Below are 19,166 nucleotides of genomic sequence, written 5' to 3' on the forward strand. Positions count from 1 at the left end.
TCTCCCCCCCCTCTCTCTCTCTCTCTTTCTCTCTCTCTTTCCGAACGGAGAGTTCAGACCAAAGAGACGGAGTCACGTCTCCAGACTGGAGTTGCTCTAATTAAATTACTTAAGCGTACGTGTATCTAGGGATGGTTTTGGGTCGGATGCTTCTACGTACAACTGCATACCGCGAGAGAGCGACTTGGTGCTCGGAGCGTTTTGCTCGGCCTTCAGAAGACGGCCCCGTCCGTCTACCGTCGGTGTCTGTGTCGCTTTTTTCATGCCTTCCTCGCTTTCACCACCACCCAGATCGAACATCATACCCGTCAGGGGTTGGCCACATCCCCGTGCGTACGCGCCGGGAATGATATCGCACGTGCTTGGGGTTTCGGATGCGGAAACAAGCTGATCTCCCCATTGCTCTTATTAAATGTTACGAAATAGGAGACAGACAAACATATATTATTAAATTGAACATGCATGTTGAACATTCGTATATTTTTTTACAAAAATTTTGACCGTATGATATCCAGGTAACAAATAATCCAAGATTTTGTATGTGTTGAGTTGATCAAGATTCTTCGATTGTTTAGAAATGATCATCACATGCAGTAAATCTGGAAAGATAGCGTGTCATGGAGACTTCTGTTATAGTTTTTTTTTCTATCTCGACATTGAGCATTGTCGCTGTCTCTCGTCGCCGACAGCTGGAAAGTTACCAAAGTACGCGTTTCTTCTTTTTTTCTCGTAGACATCATCAAAGGATCTGTCACTTTCCATTATCAGCCCAGCGAGTGAACAGTAAAAGCATGAGACACTAAAGCCATATGCGGAGAATATTGTTCACTCAATAGCAAGAGGTCAAAGGGAAAAGAAGAGAAGAGAGGAATTCATCTTTTTTTTTTTCCCAATGAAATAGTGCAGTTGAACGAACGAGTAAAATAAATTTAAATAAAAGTATTTAAAAAGTAAAAATCATTACCTCTAAAATAGGCGTTCGTTTCTGATCGACAATTCCCGAACTATTTTAATAGTCAATAAAACAAAAAAGGAAAGAGAAATAATTTAGTTTGAGAGATTGTTGTCTAAATACACATCTTGTTTACTAAATTTTAAAAAAGTTTCTCCAAGTTTATATATATATATATATATATATATATATATATATATATATAAACTGTAATATCGTTTGAAAGTCGAATGCAAGAATAGAGTTTAAGCCCGATATTGGAGAGAAAAATGGACAGAAAAAAGATTTTGCCGCCCGATAGACGCTTTTACCCCTCTTTCACATAAACACATGCATATACTATCAGCTGAGTCGCATATTGAGAACGTGCAATGTTACTTTGCTTCAATTTTCCCGGAGTATCCCGGATAGCGGGGGAAACACTTAGCATTTGTTATCCGAGGTAATGGCCTCTCGGACGAGACAATCGCTAAAGGGTGGCTCGGAACATCGACGGCTCCGCGAAAAAGAGGCCAACTTCGTCCCGCGTCGACGTATTGCCATTCTGTAAGCGCGCGTCATCCATAAATTTCGCTGCTGTTCTCACGGCGCGCATACATCAACCGACATAGCACCGCAAATAAAGCGGCGTTGAAGGGTATTTCGTCCACAATTTGCGTATAGAAAAACAAATTTTACCACTTAACTTGCGTTAACATTGTTCTCACATTTAGATCCCTCTCTTATTAAAATATCTCTTGGTTACTGGGGTGAATAAAGGATGCTGAAATATAACATTTAATAAGAGAGAGAGGCATAAAATTACAGCAAAATTACACCAAATGTCTCTTAATAATTAAGATAAGATTCTTGAGCAAATTTAAAGTTAAATGTTCGTGAATTAATAGTAGTACGCATTCTATATGATTGCTCGTGAAGTTTAATTATTTCCTGAAATTTTTTAAGCAAACAAATGTATTACTTTGTTTACGAGAAATTATCAAAATTATCATATTCATTACAACAATATGGGAATAACGGTTTTGATCATAGCAATTGATTTTTGCTTAAATTGAAATTGCAGGCGGAAAATCGGGTGAATCGGCTGGAAAGGGGAAGCGAATAATTCGAAGCGGAATGCATTTGGCGTTAAATTTACACAAGCCTTATTCGGCTAACTCGGGGCGTCCGAGTAGAAACCTTATTAACACCGTGAATCGTTTCCACATAATCAAAAGTTAGGCAACGGTAAACGCGATTACCGTGACCGGGCGGCCGAAGCGATGAAGTTGGAAAATGTTGTTGCGCGAGAGACTGACGGGGTAATGAGCTTTCGCAAAAATTTTTATCAATTACGGCGCGACGTCGGAGTCGCAAGTTCGCGCAAAAAAATGCCGGGGCATCCGCGGCGGGCATGCGAGCCGCGATGCCGACCGACGACGTGATGCGTTATCGAGTTTGCCGGATCGGGGGAGAGCGCGGAAAAAGCGGATAATTCTCGTCAGAAGTAGCCATTAACTTCGTGACTGAGAAATTAACCCGGGGCAACGTCGTAATGTCTCGCGACCGAGAGCGGACGGAGGGCCGGTGTTGGCTGCCTCCGCCGCGAACGTGCAGCCAATTACCGGTGCCCGGGCATGAAATAACTGCATTATCTCTGGTGGAAGCGGCCTCTACTATCACCCCTTCACAACCACCCTCTCCTGCCAACCTACATCGACCTACTGGCCCTCCCTCCCCCCCGCCTTGCTCGTCTACCGCGTCTGCAGTCCGCCTATGCCCAATTTCGTTGGCCTCTTCCGATCCGCCGAAAATTATGTTGCTCGGAATTTCGATAAAACAGGATTCGGTTCGAGCCGGCATTAGATTGAATTTGTCGAGTTACCGTCGTCGACTCGAGGACGGAAAGAAACTTTTCAAACTAGGGAACGGCTTGCCCGGGATTCGAAATGACCCGCGTTTACCGTGCAGCTTGGTGATTCTTTCATTCTTTTAGTCTATTCTCTCTCTCTTTTTCTATCTGTTTAACACGGCATTTCCTATCTCGCTTTCGCCTACACATTATTCAGTTCAATTTGTGTGCCTCCCCGTCGTTTGCTGCTACCGAACTGAATCGGGTCACTCCAAACCCCAACGGGATTTCGAGCTATACCGTACGTGGCGATCTCTCTTCCTTTGCTTTTGTTGCGATCTTTTTGAGCAACGAAGCTCGCACAAAGCGCAGGGAAAAGAACGAGACGCGGGGGGCAAGGTGCTCGTGAATACGTGAGCGTCAAAGTTTCTGGCGCGCCAAAGGCGACGGGCGATGTCCGACGTCGCGTCAGCCCCGCCCGAATCGGGAAGATATTTCCCAAGACAGGGGTGATGTGACTGCCCCTTACGATTGATTTATTTCGACACCCGGACTCGATTCGAAACCAATCATACATAATGCGCGATCGAGTCGTCACGAACGAGTCGCGGGGGAATTATTCGGAAACCACAAATCTTTCTCGTACGGGGCGTGTACGTGATATTGCAGGATGCGAGCATAGTTATCGCGAAGTTAAAGGCATACAAATGACTATGTTCTATGGTTAGTCTATGTGCCGTAGTTACTTCGAGACAAGGACGCGTTTACTGTGCGTACGTAACCACGTCGTCGTATCAAAATTCGAGGCAGCCACAACGGAACAAGCGTATTTGCGAGATTGCGCCGTGTGATTGCTGTCATGTAAGTTTCTCGTAACATTACCTTCCAAATCGGACGTCCGGGGGATGGCGGTGTGGGGACGCGATACTGATGGCGTTTAATGTCATCATCGCCCGGCGACGGCATCGACATCGACGGACGACGGAAGACGGACGTGCCGCGCGTGACAGGTGGGAAGAGGCAAAACGCATTCCGCGCTCGTAAGCGATGTCAAATAACTTTCGAAGGGAGCGAAAGAACGGACGGACGGTTAGGAACGGAGGAAAGTAAATAAAAGGCCATTCCGATTGGGCGATCAATTACATCGGGCCTGCATTATTCATGGGGGGAAGGGGTTGAGCGCAGGCCGCAGAAAGCTCTATCTCGTCTCTCTTCCTCTCTCGACTAGCAACGGAATCAGATCGTAGACCGATCGAAAGAGACCGAGGACTCGAAGGGAAGCAGGAAGGGAAGGTTGAGACGGAAGCGAAGAGAGAGAGAGAGAGAGAGAAAGAGACGGAAAGAGAGAGAAAGAGAGAGCGCGTGTATTTGCATCGACAATCACTGCCATGGCTATCACTCTGGAGCTTCTACTCCGAGCGGTTACACACAGGTTTATTCCGAATAATTTGAAAAATTAACCGACGACGGACGATTAAATGGTGGATTCGTATCCATAGCGTATCATCATCTGCAAAATCGTGCCCCTCGGATATTCGACAACATCCCGAATGAAACCCGATGTTTCCCAAAATTCTCGCGAAACTTCGCGACGCTTTGATATTTGCATTAAAGAGTGTTTCAGAATTCGCAAATTCATGTGGCCACGTTAAATAAACTTGTTATCTATCTTACATGTAGGCACAGGACAAATTAATGAATAAGATAATATTTATTTATACCAATTATTTGTGAATATAAATTGAACTCGTCACAGAATAACACGCTAACACGCCTACGAATCTTGATGTTGTTAAACAGCGTTCGTTCCTGGTCTAAATCTCTCTCACGGTTCATCTGGATTACTCCGTAGAAACTGGCATCCGAGCTATTAAATATGGCTCTGGTGAGGCCGCGCGGTTGATTATATATATATTTACGAAATATATAAGCAGCTGCGAAACTTCGTTTGGCGTTATTAAGCGGCAGGCTCGGCCGAGATTACATTTAGTGGCGATTTGGCAGCGGGTAATATCCCGTTATAAAAATACAGACGGTTTAATCCCCCATGCCGTGTCCGGTATATAATACATAGTTACGACGTCTTCGATATTATTCATCCCAGTTATTGAGCTCACCGCTGTATTCTCGCTTCTCTCCATCCCCGTTTCCCTTCCTCGTCTCCTCTTCGGCGCCGGAGCTCGCGCGGATATTGTTCGTTGTCGATATTGGAATTCCGCGTTCTATCCCGGCTGGTTCGCTTTATATAACGTTCAAATAAGGAAATTATAGTTTGCCCCGTCACTTCAAAGGAAGGAAGGAAATGTTTCCTTTAAGAATTTCAGACGTTAGACGTGAAATCTCAGTATCGGCAGGAAACAATTAATGAGAAGTCACTGTAATGAGGTTCGCGTGATCGGGACGAGATCGAATCGACGATATAAAATAAACGAAAAACGTTCCGCGAACGTAGAGTGAAATTTTACTTTCGTACATACGATATTAATTGCAAGACAAATATGTTTTATATCTCTTTCGAAATGAGTCTAACAAAATAACGTGCATATACATGTACTGGTGCGCGACTTCTCATAGGGAGTCTTTATGGTTGGATGCATCCTCGACTTGACTGGGCGAATCGCCATTTCGTCGCAGAGTCCCTCAGTATATCATCTGGTAATCAAAGTGGTCCCGACCTCTCTTTCCTGTGGAGCACTATATAAAGTATATCAAAGCGGCGGTTTGGTCACGATTTCAACCATTTCTCCGTATCTGCCCCTGTCTCGCTCTGACCCTCATTTCCCTCTTTCTCTCGACGACCCTCTTTCTCCATCATCCTCTTCCCTTTCTCTTCTCCCTCGTTTTTCCATCTCTCTTTCTTCCCTCCCCCCTCTCTCTTTCTCTCTCCCTCTTTCCCCACGTTATTACGTTTCTCCACGTCTTTGAAGGCGCCGTCGAGCAGAAATTATGAGTCTCTGTACACTACGGGTTCGCTCGACTACTTTCTGCTCGAATTAAGCACGGGCAAAGGACCGACCGGACCGACGGTCGAATGCAAATGTAAAAGCAAGCTCGAAGGCTGCCGAGTGACGCTCGGTTAACCCCGTCGTCGGTTGGGAGATCACTGGAGTTACCGCTCCTTGTCTTCGGTAGGACCTCGCTGTATCAACGATCTGTATCTCTCCGAAATTTCATTCTTCAGTCGCATAGAAATGGGAGGTACACTTCGAGAAGAACACAATTCGATTCGCATTCGTCGTTTTCATTCGAGATCTGTTACAATCAATAGAGAAATTTCGTGTGTCAGATTATCCGCGGATTATTATGCGGGTGAAAACTATGGAGGGCAGTTTTCTCTGGCGCTTCTTCCCTTCCGACGAGCACGCAAATTTCCTCGATTTTATCCGATGGACGGACGGACGGGCGGAACTCGTCCGTGTCGTTATGGCCTGGTATCCGCAAGTCTCGAGAACGACTCGATTCGGGGCGGCGCGTTTCGCCGCAGCGGCGTCGTCGATGCGACGAGGCGTGGCGGGGTTAGTTTAGTTGGAAACATGCCTGGGCGAGCATAGCAAACACGCGCAACTGACACCGGAGGGATGGTCTCTCACGGAGGCGGAGGCGTATACCTACGTGCATATAGATAGAGACGTATATATGTACACAACACACATATATACACATATGTACACATATGCACACACACACACACATGTATATTTGGCCGCACACACGTACACGTGCACGATCGGACGCGGAATATGATGGAATGGGGGGGAAGAGTGGAACCTGGGAAAGGGATAGGGTCGGGATATCTCGGAGGCCGTGGAGACCGAAGTGGACAAACAGACGTGCCGACGTCCGCGGGGATACCGAAAACACGGCGTCGCCAACGCAGGCGGCGGCGGCGGCGGCGGCGGCGGCGGTGCCGTGAAACGAGAAATCCGCGTACACCCTCGGGCCAGGTTTTCGATTGTCCAGCCTGCGGGCCTTCGTCGAGAGGCAGGCACCGGGATATCGCGATGGAAATTGATCTGTCGGGACGGAAAGTACCGGAGGCGGCGCGCGGTCTCGTCATGGAAATACGTCGCGCTACCCGGCATTAGAGTCGCGACAATATACTCGCGTTGGTGTGCACGTGTTCGATTTGTATAAGTGCGCACGCCCGCTCGTACAAAGGCAGTGATTTTAATCGCATCGCGAGGGAATATCGTGCAAAAACATTCCGCAAAAAAATCACGATGTACCAGCGGGCACTCGCGCTATCGTAGTAACAACGTCCAAATTTGAATGTACAAAGTTGGAAATTATACAGGACGCTTCAGAGTCTCCACCCGAGTCCCCCATCCCTCTTGATTTTTGAATATATGCGAATAAATCGTCTTTCTACCTCTTCTGGATTTCAACAAAAAAAAAAAATCGTACCATTTTATGATCGACGTTGCGGCTGTTATGAATAATCGAAATTTTTTATTTATTTTGTACATTAATTTTTTGTTGTATTCGATACGATAAATCACAAAAGTTTATAAAATGTTATGTCTCTCGTAATAATCGACACATAGCGCAAAGCATTTCCGATTTTGATGTTCGGAAAATTGTTTTTGCATTTGGTATTTGATTTTTTAAAATGTTACATTTAAATGATATTTGGGAAACGCGAATGATATTTATTTCGACTATGATTAAAGTAAAATAGCATTGCTATGCAGACACAAAGAGAACAATCGTCGAATTTATCTGCATAAAAAGGAGAATATTAAATAATGGTTATACAATTGCAAGTTTCCCATCACAAATAAAAATTTAATTCTTTGAGTTTTGACGTAGTTTCATCTTGCTGTTCCATTTTGACAAAAGCCTCCTGAAGTATTTTTTTTTTGGTCTTTCAGTCCTTAGTTCACCGCACCGGTGTTTTAAATCATGCATCAGCTATCACGACGGATTTCGTTTACATTCGAATGTTAAAATCCTTTAACTCCGTCACTTGATCCGACCTGTAAATTATTTATACCGGCGAGTTGGACGAAGGTCCGATCTGAGAGATCGTAAATTGTAAACCGTCCGCTTAATCCGTCCCAACATACGTAAAACGTGCATAAAATTGACGACGAAGAATGGTCCACCTTAATGCCTCAACCATCGGAATCGAATTGCCATGCCGGGTTTATTATCGATCGTATCGTTTCTGCCGCATTGCTACTCACGCGTCGCATTATTTTTACCATTATTACCGCGTTTCTTGTCTCGTTTGCATCGGGCGGACCGCAGAATCGCGCGCCGGTGTGTCTGTCGATGCTGTCATTCACGTTTCGCGAAACGAAGCGATAAACGGCGCTGGTCCAGCGCGTTTATGTTCCTCCTTCCCTGCGATTTCACGCGTTACGTGCCACCACGGTGCCGATGCTAGGTGGATCTTACTTTTATGTCGCGCGCAGTACGACTCACATTTCACGGCGATCGGACGTATCAAACGCGTCTTGGGGATGCCTGCCTCCGTGCGCGTCGTACTTCTCCCTCGAACCTCCCTTCGAAGAACGGCACGGTGTCCCTTCCGAAGGATAGCGTCACCCTCGGGCGTGGATGAGGGGAGGGGGCTTTACGTTGTAAATTGCCGTTTACGCGGGACTCTATCGCGCGGACAGCGTGTGCAGGTTCTTGATTGCGCGTGCATCCATTTCGACGTAGCAGCCGTAAAACGTTTACGTGAAGGCCGCGGGATGTATCCGCTAATTCGTCGACGTGTTCGTAGAGATGCGCAATATGCCAAGGTGGTTTATCCGTTAAAATGGCCGGCTCGAATTACAGCGTCAAGCGTGCGCGCAATTTCTCTCTCTCTTTCTCTCTCTCACACACACACACACACACACACACACACACACACACACACACACACACACACACACACACACACACATCTATTTAATTGTCGTCCACTTAATGGCGAGGAATATCGACGCTTTGTGTGGAACTTTGGCGAGTAGTCCATCCAATCGCGCGATAGCGTTGAATCGGAACGACACGATGGACGAGGAAGAATGCTCGTCAGTTTCGTGTAACCGACGGATCAATAGAGGTGTATAGGTTTTGTAGACTGAATGGATGAATAAACGTGTGTACATTTGCGATTACACGGGAACTAATTAATACACGTAGACGCTCGTATCCGCGTGCATTTAGCGTACATTAATAACTACACGCGATATACATGCGTAATGGTTCTTCTCAATCAATAGCATTATTACCTGAATTGCGAGCATTCAGGCTAGCCCTAATTATCATATAACTATACAGCCCCGATATTATATTCTACAGCAATTATGCGTCCGTAACGGCGAATTGTATGAATCGCGCGTCGGATGATCACGGTAGCGTCTGTCGCTACGAAAGAACGCATATTTTTTGTTTTTTTTTTACGATAAACGCGCAGCGCGTTTAGTGTTACCTCGTACGTATCCCCTTGATAAATAATTTATCGTCATGGCGCGGAGCGTCGAACCTCCCTCCGCCCATGCGGAGGTTCCATTCATCGTATTCCGTGTTCTGAATTCGGACGCACTTTGTACATTTTCTCATCTCCTCGGCGGAAAAAGGCCGGCGGCATTGCGCGGAATGCCGGAACCGAAACGCCCACCGAGTTCTCTCTCCGCCCGTGTAACGAGGAGTACGAGGAGGGCGTATCCTCTCTCGGAAAATATGTTCGCCGTGGGCTACTAGTTTTAATTAAATCCGCGCTTTCTACCGCTCGGGCATGCCGGGCGTATAACCAAGACGATTAACCGGCGTTTGCAGCGTCTCGACGTCCGCGTGACGCGTCGCCCGCCGCCGCCGCCGCCGCCGCCGTCGCACTTTAAACCGTCGCCGTCTCACCGGCACCTAAATGTCTACCTAAATCTTCGTCGCGGCTTTCCTAATTATTCCGTCAGGCGAAACCTTTTAGGCTGATGTAAACGGAATCCCTTGCGCGATGCGACTTTCAAGCGCGCTGGGTTGCTTCCGGAAACGTGGTTATGCAAGAGAAAGCCGGACACACCAATTTCCAGGGTTTCTAGGATTTCTAATTTAGAAGCGCGTTAAGCACCTGTCTCTTACATTTTGTGTGACATTTATCTTGTATAACTGATTTTTGTTATATTTACAAGTAATTAAAAATATCGATCTCTCCTCTGTAACATGAGATACAAATGACATCGTGATATTTTTTTTTCTAATTTCTTACTCGTTGCGTTTTGCGATTATAGATGCAGACAATTATGCGCCGAGATTATTCTCTGCCGTACATCGCACGATACATCCGCATCTTTTATCCTCAGCATCCTGCCAGCGTGCCGTAGCGGCAGCAGTTTCCTTATTTAGCATGAAAACCCGTAGTCATCCGAGCTCACGGTTGAGTGAGGTTACCGTTCAGTTCTACGGTATCTCACAGCGCGGCTTTGCACCGCGTCGTCTTTCGCTGGAAACACATCCGCTTTGTCGTGGTTTAAGACAGGTCGGAGGTCTCTCAGGGCGGAGGTCTCTCCCGAATAGAGTTATCCAAGGATGCACGGGGGTGCAACAAACAGTTACCTGTTGTGTCACCATATATATATCCACCGTGTGTTCAACAACAAGGATAAGTTTCTAGATTCGGTCCGGCCGGGAGGACGCGGTCCCAGTAAGCTTGTGTAATGTTTGCCGGATGAGCGGCTTACATCGGCATTTGCTTCTATCGGACGTCTACCTCTCCTTCGCGACAAATCTGTTTCTCGTTGGTTCCGCACGGTTTCGACGCTATTCCGTTGCCTCTTTCGTGTATCTCGGCAGACCGAAGTTTCCCCTCCGATTACACTCTCGTAAACGCTTTAAGCAATGCGTTAAAATAAAGGGTGGATCTCGTACATCAGCTTTGATCTTTGTTCAATTTCACATAAATATGTCTCCGAAAATGCTTATGCTCGAATATACTTAAGATTATCCACGATGAGATGCAATGAGAAGATTAATATTCGTGATAAGTAAAATTCTCCAATTTTGATCACGCGGTTAGAGCAGTTCAACCTGGAACTTCAATATGCACAGTCTGTTTTAATAGAAATTTGTTAGATTTGAAGGGGATGTTATTTTATTAGAACTCAAGTGATATTTTAATGCAATCAATTATTAAGATCACGCGCAAATTTTATATTATGTTAAAAAAAAGTCCTCGAATCGATTTATTGGAACGCGATTTTTAATAGTTCGAAAACGCAATATTCTAACTGTTCTTCGACAGTCTCTTAGGAGGCATGCGAGCGTTCTTCGTGAAATTTCAACGTCGTTCGGGATGACCCAACGTCATATCGGGGGTGACGTCGGTATGTTTTACAAACAGAAGCGACGGAATAACAACCGGCAGCGGGAAGGGAATAGGGTACAGTCGGCGGCACGTTCACCTTAAAAATTACGGGTGATATTTCAGACGCGGTAATACGCGGAGTTTAACTACACCCACCAAATAACAAGAGCAAGACGAATGAAGTACTTTACCTTACATAATTCATTCCGAAGTTTCCGCCCGTCCTCCCGGCAAGGCGTATTCGCTATACGCCGCCAGACTGTCTAATCATACGCGTTGAATGTTAAATGTTCATGTCCCTCGCATCGTTGCAGCCACCGAGACTATAGCCACTATCGAACTACGCTAAGCATGATCGATCCTCGCGAATTTGTTATCATTAGTCAGTAAATAGACGAGTAAATATAATTGCGAGTTTAATTTGATTCGTTACGACGGCGCGCATTGCCCTGAAAAAAAGCTGACAACTTTATGATCCTTTGATCATGTTCATGTTGAGAGAGAGAGAAGAGAGAGAGAGAGAGAGAGAGAGAGAGAGAGAGAGAGAGAGAAAGTGAGAGAAATAAAAGTGCCTATTAGACCAAGACGGTGAATACGATCGAAGCATCCGAATCCGTGAAAATAATTCGAGTAGGTGCTCTTCTTCCGTAGCGCCACGGGCTACAAGGGAGTAAGTAATGGCTTCTGTCGTGGCTGTTTAAGCGGCGACGCTTCGTGGCCAAGATTGGAGGTGGCTCACCCTCCACCGGATACAAACTATTGCATCGCATCGTCCGCCTCGGGATGTCCGATCGAGTTATCGTCTCCGTATCTCCCCTCTTCTTTTCCTCTCTCTCTCTCTCTCTCTCTCTCTCTCTCTCTCTCTCGTGACCCTCTTCGTTCTACCTCCGTTTTGCGAACGTACCCCTAGGCTACAAACCATCCCTCGCAAGTCAGTCGTTCTCATTCTCGAGCCGACCTACGCTTTCTATCCAGCCTTCTTCAGCTCTGGCTAACCCCCCACGGCATAGCGGAGGGTCCCATCCGGTATCAGAATAATTCGCATTTATTTGTCGTACCACCCCGCGACGCCATCGTTCCGAGTTGCCATAATGAAATGTCGTCGAATGCAATAAGATACAGGCGGATTCTTATTCCGCTGGAATAAGACTTTTATCATGTTGCCTCGTGGACCTCGCTAAAATCATGATTGTATCCACTCTTTGAGGAGAGCACCATATTCTCTTCCCGAGCATCCAGTCTTACCCGGAAAGAGAAGCGAGGAACAGGATAAGTTTTCGTTGATGTACGGAAAATTGCGTTCCGGATTATGCATAAATCGCCATTTCCTCCATTCGTATTACGTGTCACTTTTGTAAATCACGGGATTTATATTTCACGAGAGCGAAGAGACCCCCGTTCGACTTTGACAAACGATTACGCCATTATGCCTGACAACTCCACTGCCGTAAACAGAATGAAAAATATCGCGAGTTATACACGACGTTTGTTAACTTTTAAACTTTTCCCGTATCTTTGAAGGACTTTATTCTTATAATGCGATTTTATATACACACACACACACACACACACACACACACACACACACATATATATATATATATATATATATATATACGTACTTCACGAAACAGTTTATTAGCTTATTAAGCTTAAAATTCAAACATCATAATTCTTATTTCCATTGTATATTCTTGGAAATTGTTACAATCGTAAAATAAACTTGTATTCTTTTTTTTCGCGGAAAGAAAGCTTCTGCGGAAAGGAAGATTCTCTGACATCTGCACTATTTTTGTGTTGCTCTTACCCATCGCTTTTAGATATCATAAATATGAAGTAGCTTCGTGACATATGACTCACCTGGAAAGAAAGAGAAAAATGTTAGTGGTTGGAAAAGTGATTCGCCTAGTATATTGCGTTTAATATCATTACTAATGCCGCGCATTCGTACTATTTTAATGATACAGCAATGGTGAAAGTCACTATGAATTAATGACCGATGAACGTATTGCTCGGCAAAATGCTACAGACAGGATCGATCTGCAGATTAAATTTTCATTTACCGTAACGCCCGTGCCTCTGCACGGTAACGACGCAAATTCGATGCCATTCGACTGGCATGCTTGGGTTCATTAAAGCAATCCAGCTCACGTTTAATCCTCACAAACCCTCCGAAATCATGTTCGATAAACATTACCGTAACACAGCGGTTTTCTTTGGCAGTGGAGTTAAGATAGTTGGGGAAGTGTAGCTGGAACGCGTGCAGGCGTCATGACGAGAATTTTGCTCGACAAACAACCCCACGATGATCCATGAAGATTGCTCGCTGCGATCGGCCAATGATTAAAGCGCGTGTCACTCGCGAGAAACGAAAATTCAAAGCTGAAAATATGTCACGTCAGCACGAACGTGCTCTAAAAGATTGACGCTAATCCTACACGTTTTACCAAAAGATCATCTTTTAGCTTGAGTTTAGCAGGAAAGGAGTGTATATATATATATATATATATATATATATATATATATATATATATATACACACACACACACACACACGCGCGCGCGCGCGCGCGCGCGCGCGTAATAATATAAACATATTATTAAATACTATATATATAATACTATATAATACTATAATATACTATATAATATACTATATAATACTATATATACACATTACGCAGAGCAATTGCATATCGTGCAATTTAATAGCACATTCTCGAAATTAATCAGAAATCAAAATCTTAATATAGAAGTGAACGAGATTATGACAGTTTTTAAAGTTATAATTTAAATAGAATAATGATATTGTTTTATTATAGAATTGAATAAATTTATAATTATGCAAAATGGATGATCCATTGGGTGCTTTTCATTTAGTGATATAAATTGACGACACGAGTATCATCTTGTCCTTGTTAATCATTGAAAGCCAAGAAAGAACGATACTTGTGTCGACTTGTGTCACTAAATCGAAAGCACCATTATCGAGTTTTGCAACTTCAGATAACTGCTTTTTTATTATTTAACTGATTTTATAGATATACAGATACCATGAATAATATAACATTCTCATATATTGATATATTCTGATAGTAATTATTAATGATATATTTTAATGTTACTTGCAAATTATTTTAATACATCTTTTTGTTAAAGGTTTAAGCTGATTATTGATTAATTTATTTAAAAACTTTTAATTTAATTTTAAATATGTATGTATAAAGAATAAAAAAATACATCTTTGTTACGTGAAATTGAAAAATGTATATAAAGATATATTAAAAAATTACATCATTTATTATTACATTTTTTTCCAAGAACTTTTACATTTTCAAAAGAGAGCAAAAATGTAGATTTTTATGAACTCAAAAAAACGTCGCTACGCTTTTTGTTGCTTTTTAATTTTATTATTTTGCCGTATTAAAATTACGTACGTTTTCATAATAATAATGTTATATAAATACTTTTTCGATCAAAATGAGGTAAATTTTATTCTCTAGGCAAACGTTAAATTTTATGTTTTATAATGGTCCATTGAAATTAATTTAAATTGCTGGGAACAAAAATATTCGATATTTATATAACATAATATATATATTAAATATTTCGTAACGGTATACTACATTAACGAGTATATACGCGATGCTCGGTGTTTGTTTTGTTTTTTTGAGCGCGGCGAAGCGTTATATATACACAAGTCCGCCGCGCTACCCGATCATTCAAGGGTAGAGACTCGAGTCGAAGGGTAGTGCCGTAAGGTGTTTCTCTCTATTGCCGTATTAGCTGCCGTTGCGGAATGTTGCGACAGGTATTGAAACCCGATTATTCCTCATGGACAATTAGTGATTACAAGTTCGCACCATCGGTTAACCTACCATAAACGTATTGAGGCGACAATTGTTCAAGTATACATACATACCGCGCAATCTATTTATTTATTTCTTTATTTATTTATTAAATACAAATCGAAATACAAATCGAAATGCGAGAGGTAATAGAAATTGCAAATTATCCTTTCGTAATAATCACAGACGATTATTTCACCGTCGTGTTAGAATCCAAGTATATTACGTGCCTTAATATATCAAGAGAGAAAATATTCTTTTCTAAATGCTTTACGAACAGTAAATATTGTGGCGTAATTGATTGATCTTTATTGATATGTTTTGATAGATGTATCGAGATCATTTTAGATTTAGAGTGCGGAGTAATACATTAAACGCCAGATTGCCAGATAATTTAAGTAAAGAAAACATACATGTAATGTCATGAATATTGTGTCGCGTGATTGTCATATTGCGATAATTAATGCGCGTTTGATCACATTCTCGCGAGTGAAATGTTTTGTGTAATATTCAAATAAATGAAAAGGAGGAGGAGGAGGAGGAAACATCCGACATCGCACATCATTGGTAAGTGATTATTTTTTATTTTAATTTCAGATGGATCTATGAAATTAATATTTTATATATATATATATATATATAAAACGTAGATACGTTACTTAGAATATTAATAACATAAAAATTTAATGCAAATGCAGTCATACATATAATAGAAATATCTCATAGATCCAATGTTTTAAAATGGATGGACTAGAAAAGATTAGTGCACAAAATTAACTTGGGAAAATTTCTCTCAATAATCGCAAATAGCTTTTGTATAAATTCTATAAAATAGAACATACTCTTATTTGATTTATTGATATGTTTTATTATCTGTGTAACAGAATATAAGTTATAACTTATATAAAATGCTATATTTAATATAATTTTTAATAAAAAATGATTTTCTTTATTAAGAGTAATAGAATGCTTTACAAAAAAGACATTGTTTCTAAATTTGATTTTATTCATCGCTTTTTACTTTTTGCCCAGCATCTTATAAGCTTATTTCCAGAAAATGTAATTTAAGAATTCCATGCGATATGTTAATAAAATTATTTGAGAAATTTTAATATAATTAAATTTGTGAAATTATTACTTGAATAGCAGATAATTTAAGGAAAAAGGAAAAGCGAAAGAAGACAAGTACCGACATTTTTAGAACATAGAGCTTTTATTAAAATTTTCTCATAATATTTATCTAATGGATCGAGAGGGGAAAAAATATTTTATATGTATTATTTGTATATTAATATTGTATTTATGTTTAAAAATTTATATATTACTATTGTATTTAGTTTAGTTTTTGTATAAAAATAAAATGAAATTATTATTTATAAAACTAGAGAAATATTGTCAATATTTAGATAGTATTTAGATTTTTGTTATTTTATTTTCTCTTCTGTCACTTTTTAAATATTCTTTTAATAATATTTGATATCTGCATTTGACCTCTTTCTCATATATTTTTTCAGAATTAAATATTATATGAAGTGATGCGCGCAACACAGAGAAAACAATATTCAGATTCTTTCAATATATATATATATATATATGCATTACAAATGTAATGTAAATTATAAAATATTTTTGTAATTATATTACTCAAAATCTAATTCATTTAAAAATTTATTACTAATTTTATTCTTATAACATAATTTTGTCCTGATCTTTCGCAGTTCTATCCATCTATTATTACTCGTTATTTATTATTAATTATATTCAAACTGATTCTTGGAATAAAATAAAATGACATAATGTTTAATAAATCATGAAGCAGACTTTTCTAGTAAAATATTTCGATATTAATCAATTACATATCAGTTATATGAAAAATATTTTTATTAAAACAACGGAAATTAATAATAAATAACAGATCAGTATGCGTATAAATTTAATTATGGATCTAAGTGTGCAAGCTATGTTTAATATTTTTTGCCAACGGTCGCTAATAAACGAAAACTTTTGCGATTTTAACTTTATTCGTATCAAGGTTTCCATTACACAATTTTTCCAAAATGTATCTTTAAAATTGAAATCATTCGGGGATTAATAATATAAAGTATTGTTCAACGTACCAAAACTAATGCTTAAATCTTTTATAAAATCTTGAGATTGATATTATTCATTTTTATTCTGTTTATGCGTACTTGTTACTCGCACATATACCATAACATTCCATCTCCACCATTAATCCCTACCGGATCGTATCAGTCTCCGGTCGTATCGCATGGGTATCCAGCGTAGGAAGGGATGAATCGAGTGAGTGGAACTCAGGGAAGCAGTGAGTTTAATGTCCGTCCCGACCCACCGCGAATTACCTCGCGGAGATTTATTAAAACCGTAAAGCAGAAGAAACGATTTCGCTCGAGCGTGCCTGTATGCTGGGTGTCCACAGTGAAAGCAATGGGAGAAACGGAAAGCGTGTAGGATGGGTGTGGGCATGGGGGGGCGACTGCGGGGTGCAGAGAGGTTGCGCGTCTGTGCTTGACATTAGTGACCATGGGGCATTTTCTTGGTCAAGCTCGCCCGGTTCACGTTGGATTAGTTCTCGTTTCCTAACTCGAGGCGATGCGCCCGGCCAATTAAAGCGCCGTTAACCTTTTCTCTGCAGTGCCGTTGTAGGTACCAGCTTGATTCTCTTATCCGCAGAAACGGACTGGCCGCTCCGTAAAAGAACCATATAATACGAAGGAGAAGTCCGTAGCCAGCTTCCGAGACTGTCGAACCGAAGGATTACGCCCACCGCTTTCCTGTTCCTTCGTCTCTTCTCTCGGTCCAGTGCGATATACATTCCTCTCGTTAAGCTCGGGTCCGATATTTATTTTTAAGTAGATCAAGGAGAACAAAAGATAATTTTAAGCAGTCTTTTCTTCCCAGTTTCTTTTTAATAAACAGAACTTTCCGTAACGATCGCCAATATAACGTACAGGCAGCTACTTAATTGAGAACAAGTTGCTTAATTGAGAACGCTCTACCTTGTGCGAACTACGAAAACAATATTTTACGTTTATCATAAACAGTAAGAACCTCTCTAGCTTCCACGGAACCTCATCCTACACTTTTATTTTGTTGGCAACGATAAAATTCTCTTTTTATAAAAAAAAAGAAAAAAAAAAGAAAAAAAACAAGAATTCATTATTATTTTATCAACGTCTGATCTTTGTTAATTTTGTTCGATTTTCCGCGACGTGAGTCTGACGCAGTTTTCGTTGCCAACAAAATCCAACTCAAAATGGGGAACATTTCTCTCACACAGATTGATGTTCACGCGACGAAACGAAAGTTCCTCGTCGATTGAACTTAGCGTAGCGTCACAGTTATGTGGGATATTCAGTGACGCGACAATTTTTTCGAGGACACCGATATATCTGTCCCAGGGTGTGCTTTGCTCCCCGGGTCCCTCGCGCCCCTCTCGCGCAAAAGTCGAGCTAAAGTAAAGCTGTTCTTGGCCGCCGTCCAAGCTCCGGATCTCCAGCCTCTCGCGTCGGCGAGGCGGATCCGTGCGTTCTCGCTGCGCGCGGCGTTACGTGCCATTGCACACGCCGAATCGTCTCTAGTGCCCGGTGCATGGAGCCAACCTCCGGCCCACCCCCATCTACCTACCTATCTACCCCTAATGTCGCGACATTTACCCGGCGCGCGCGCGCGTGGAAGAAAAAGTGGTCGCACGGACGATAATTATCGGAGAGCCCCTCGGTCCACCTCCGGTCCACCCCCTCCCTCCCCCTTTGTGTTTGGTCGAAACGGCAGGGCAGGTCACCGCAATGCAGTTGGGAAGGCTATTTTCTCCTCCTCGCGAGGCGCGTCGCGCACGAACGGACGCGAGAGACGCGGGCGAAGTTAGTTGTTTGCAATAACGAGGACAATTTTCGGCGAACGTTCGGAGATTACTGCAGTCAAGTGTGCGTTTTATTTTTCTCACATGTGCGGGATACTAAAGAGGGAGTCTTACAGAGAGTGGCGTTTCGCGTACGTTTTGCGGGAGAGAGCGCGGCAAAGCTTATGGTTCCCTCGGGTGTGTCGTCTCACCGACGAGTACAATAAATACGGGCTATTTTAAATCTACATCCTGCGAAGGGTAGTAAATTGCGAAATAATTACGCCCGGGCCGCACGCGCGTTCGCTCGTTTCGGAAGGGTCGGTTACGCGAGGTACGTCAGGCAGAGGGATAACGCGGAGAATATACTTCATAGTTTCAAG

The 19,166-nt window shown here is 42.2% G+C and overlaps 2 protein-coding genes across 4 annotated transcripts in view; both read right to left on the reverse strand.

Annotated features, from left to right (window-relative positions):
- Nucleotides 1–19,166, reverse strand: part of bru3 (CUGBP Elav-like family member bruno 3) — a 248,771-nt gene that overhangs the window by 172,292 nt on the left and 57,313 nt on the right. The gene's annotated exons all lie outside the window — the stretch shown is intronic.
- Nucleotides 12,749–19,166, reverse strand: part of LOC105429075 (royal jelly protein-like protein) — a 235,723-nt gene continuing 229,305 nt past the window's right edge. Inside the window, exon 5 of the transcript XR_016141245.1 lies at nucleotides 12,749–12,936. The gene's annotated coding sequence lies outside the window, so the exon portion shown is untranslated. The remainder of the gene's footprint in view (nucleotides 12,937–19,166) is intronic.

The sequence above is a fragment of the Pogonomyrmex barbatus genome, unplaced genomic scaffold (assembly GCF_055798465.1).
Source record: "Pogonomyrmex barbatus isolate J1 unplaced genomic scaffold, ASM5579846v1 scaffold9, whole genome shotgun sequence".
Lineage (NCBI taxonomy): Eukaryota > Metazoa > Arthropoda > Insecta > Hymenoptera > Formicidae > Pogonomyrmex > Pogonomyrmex barbatus.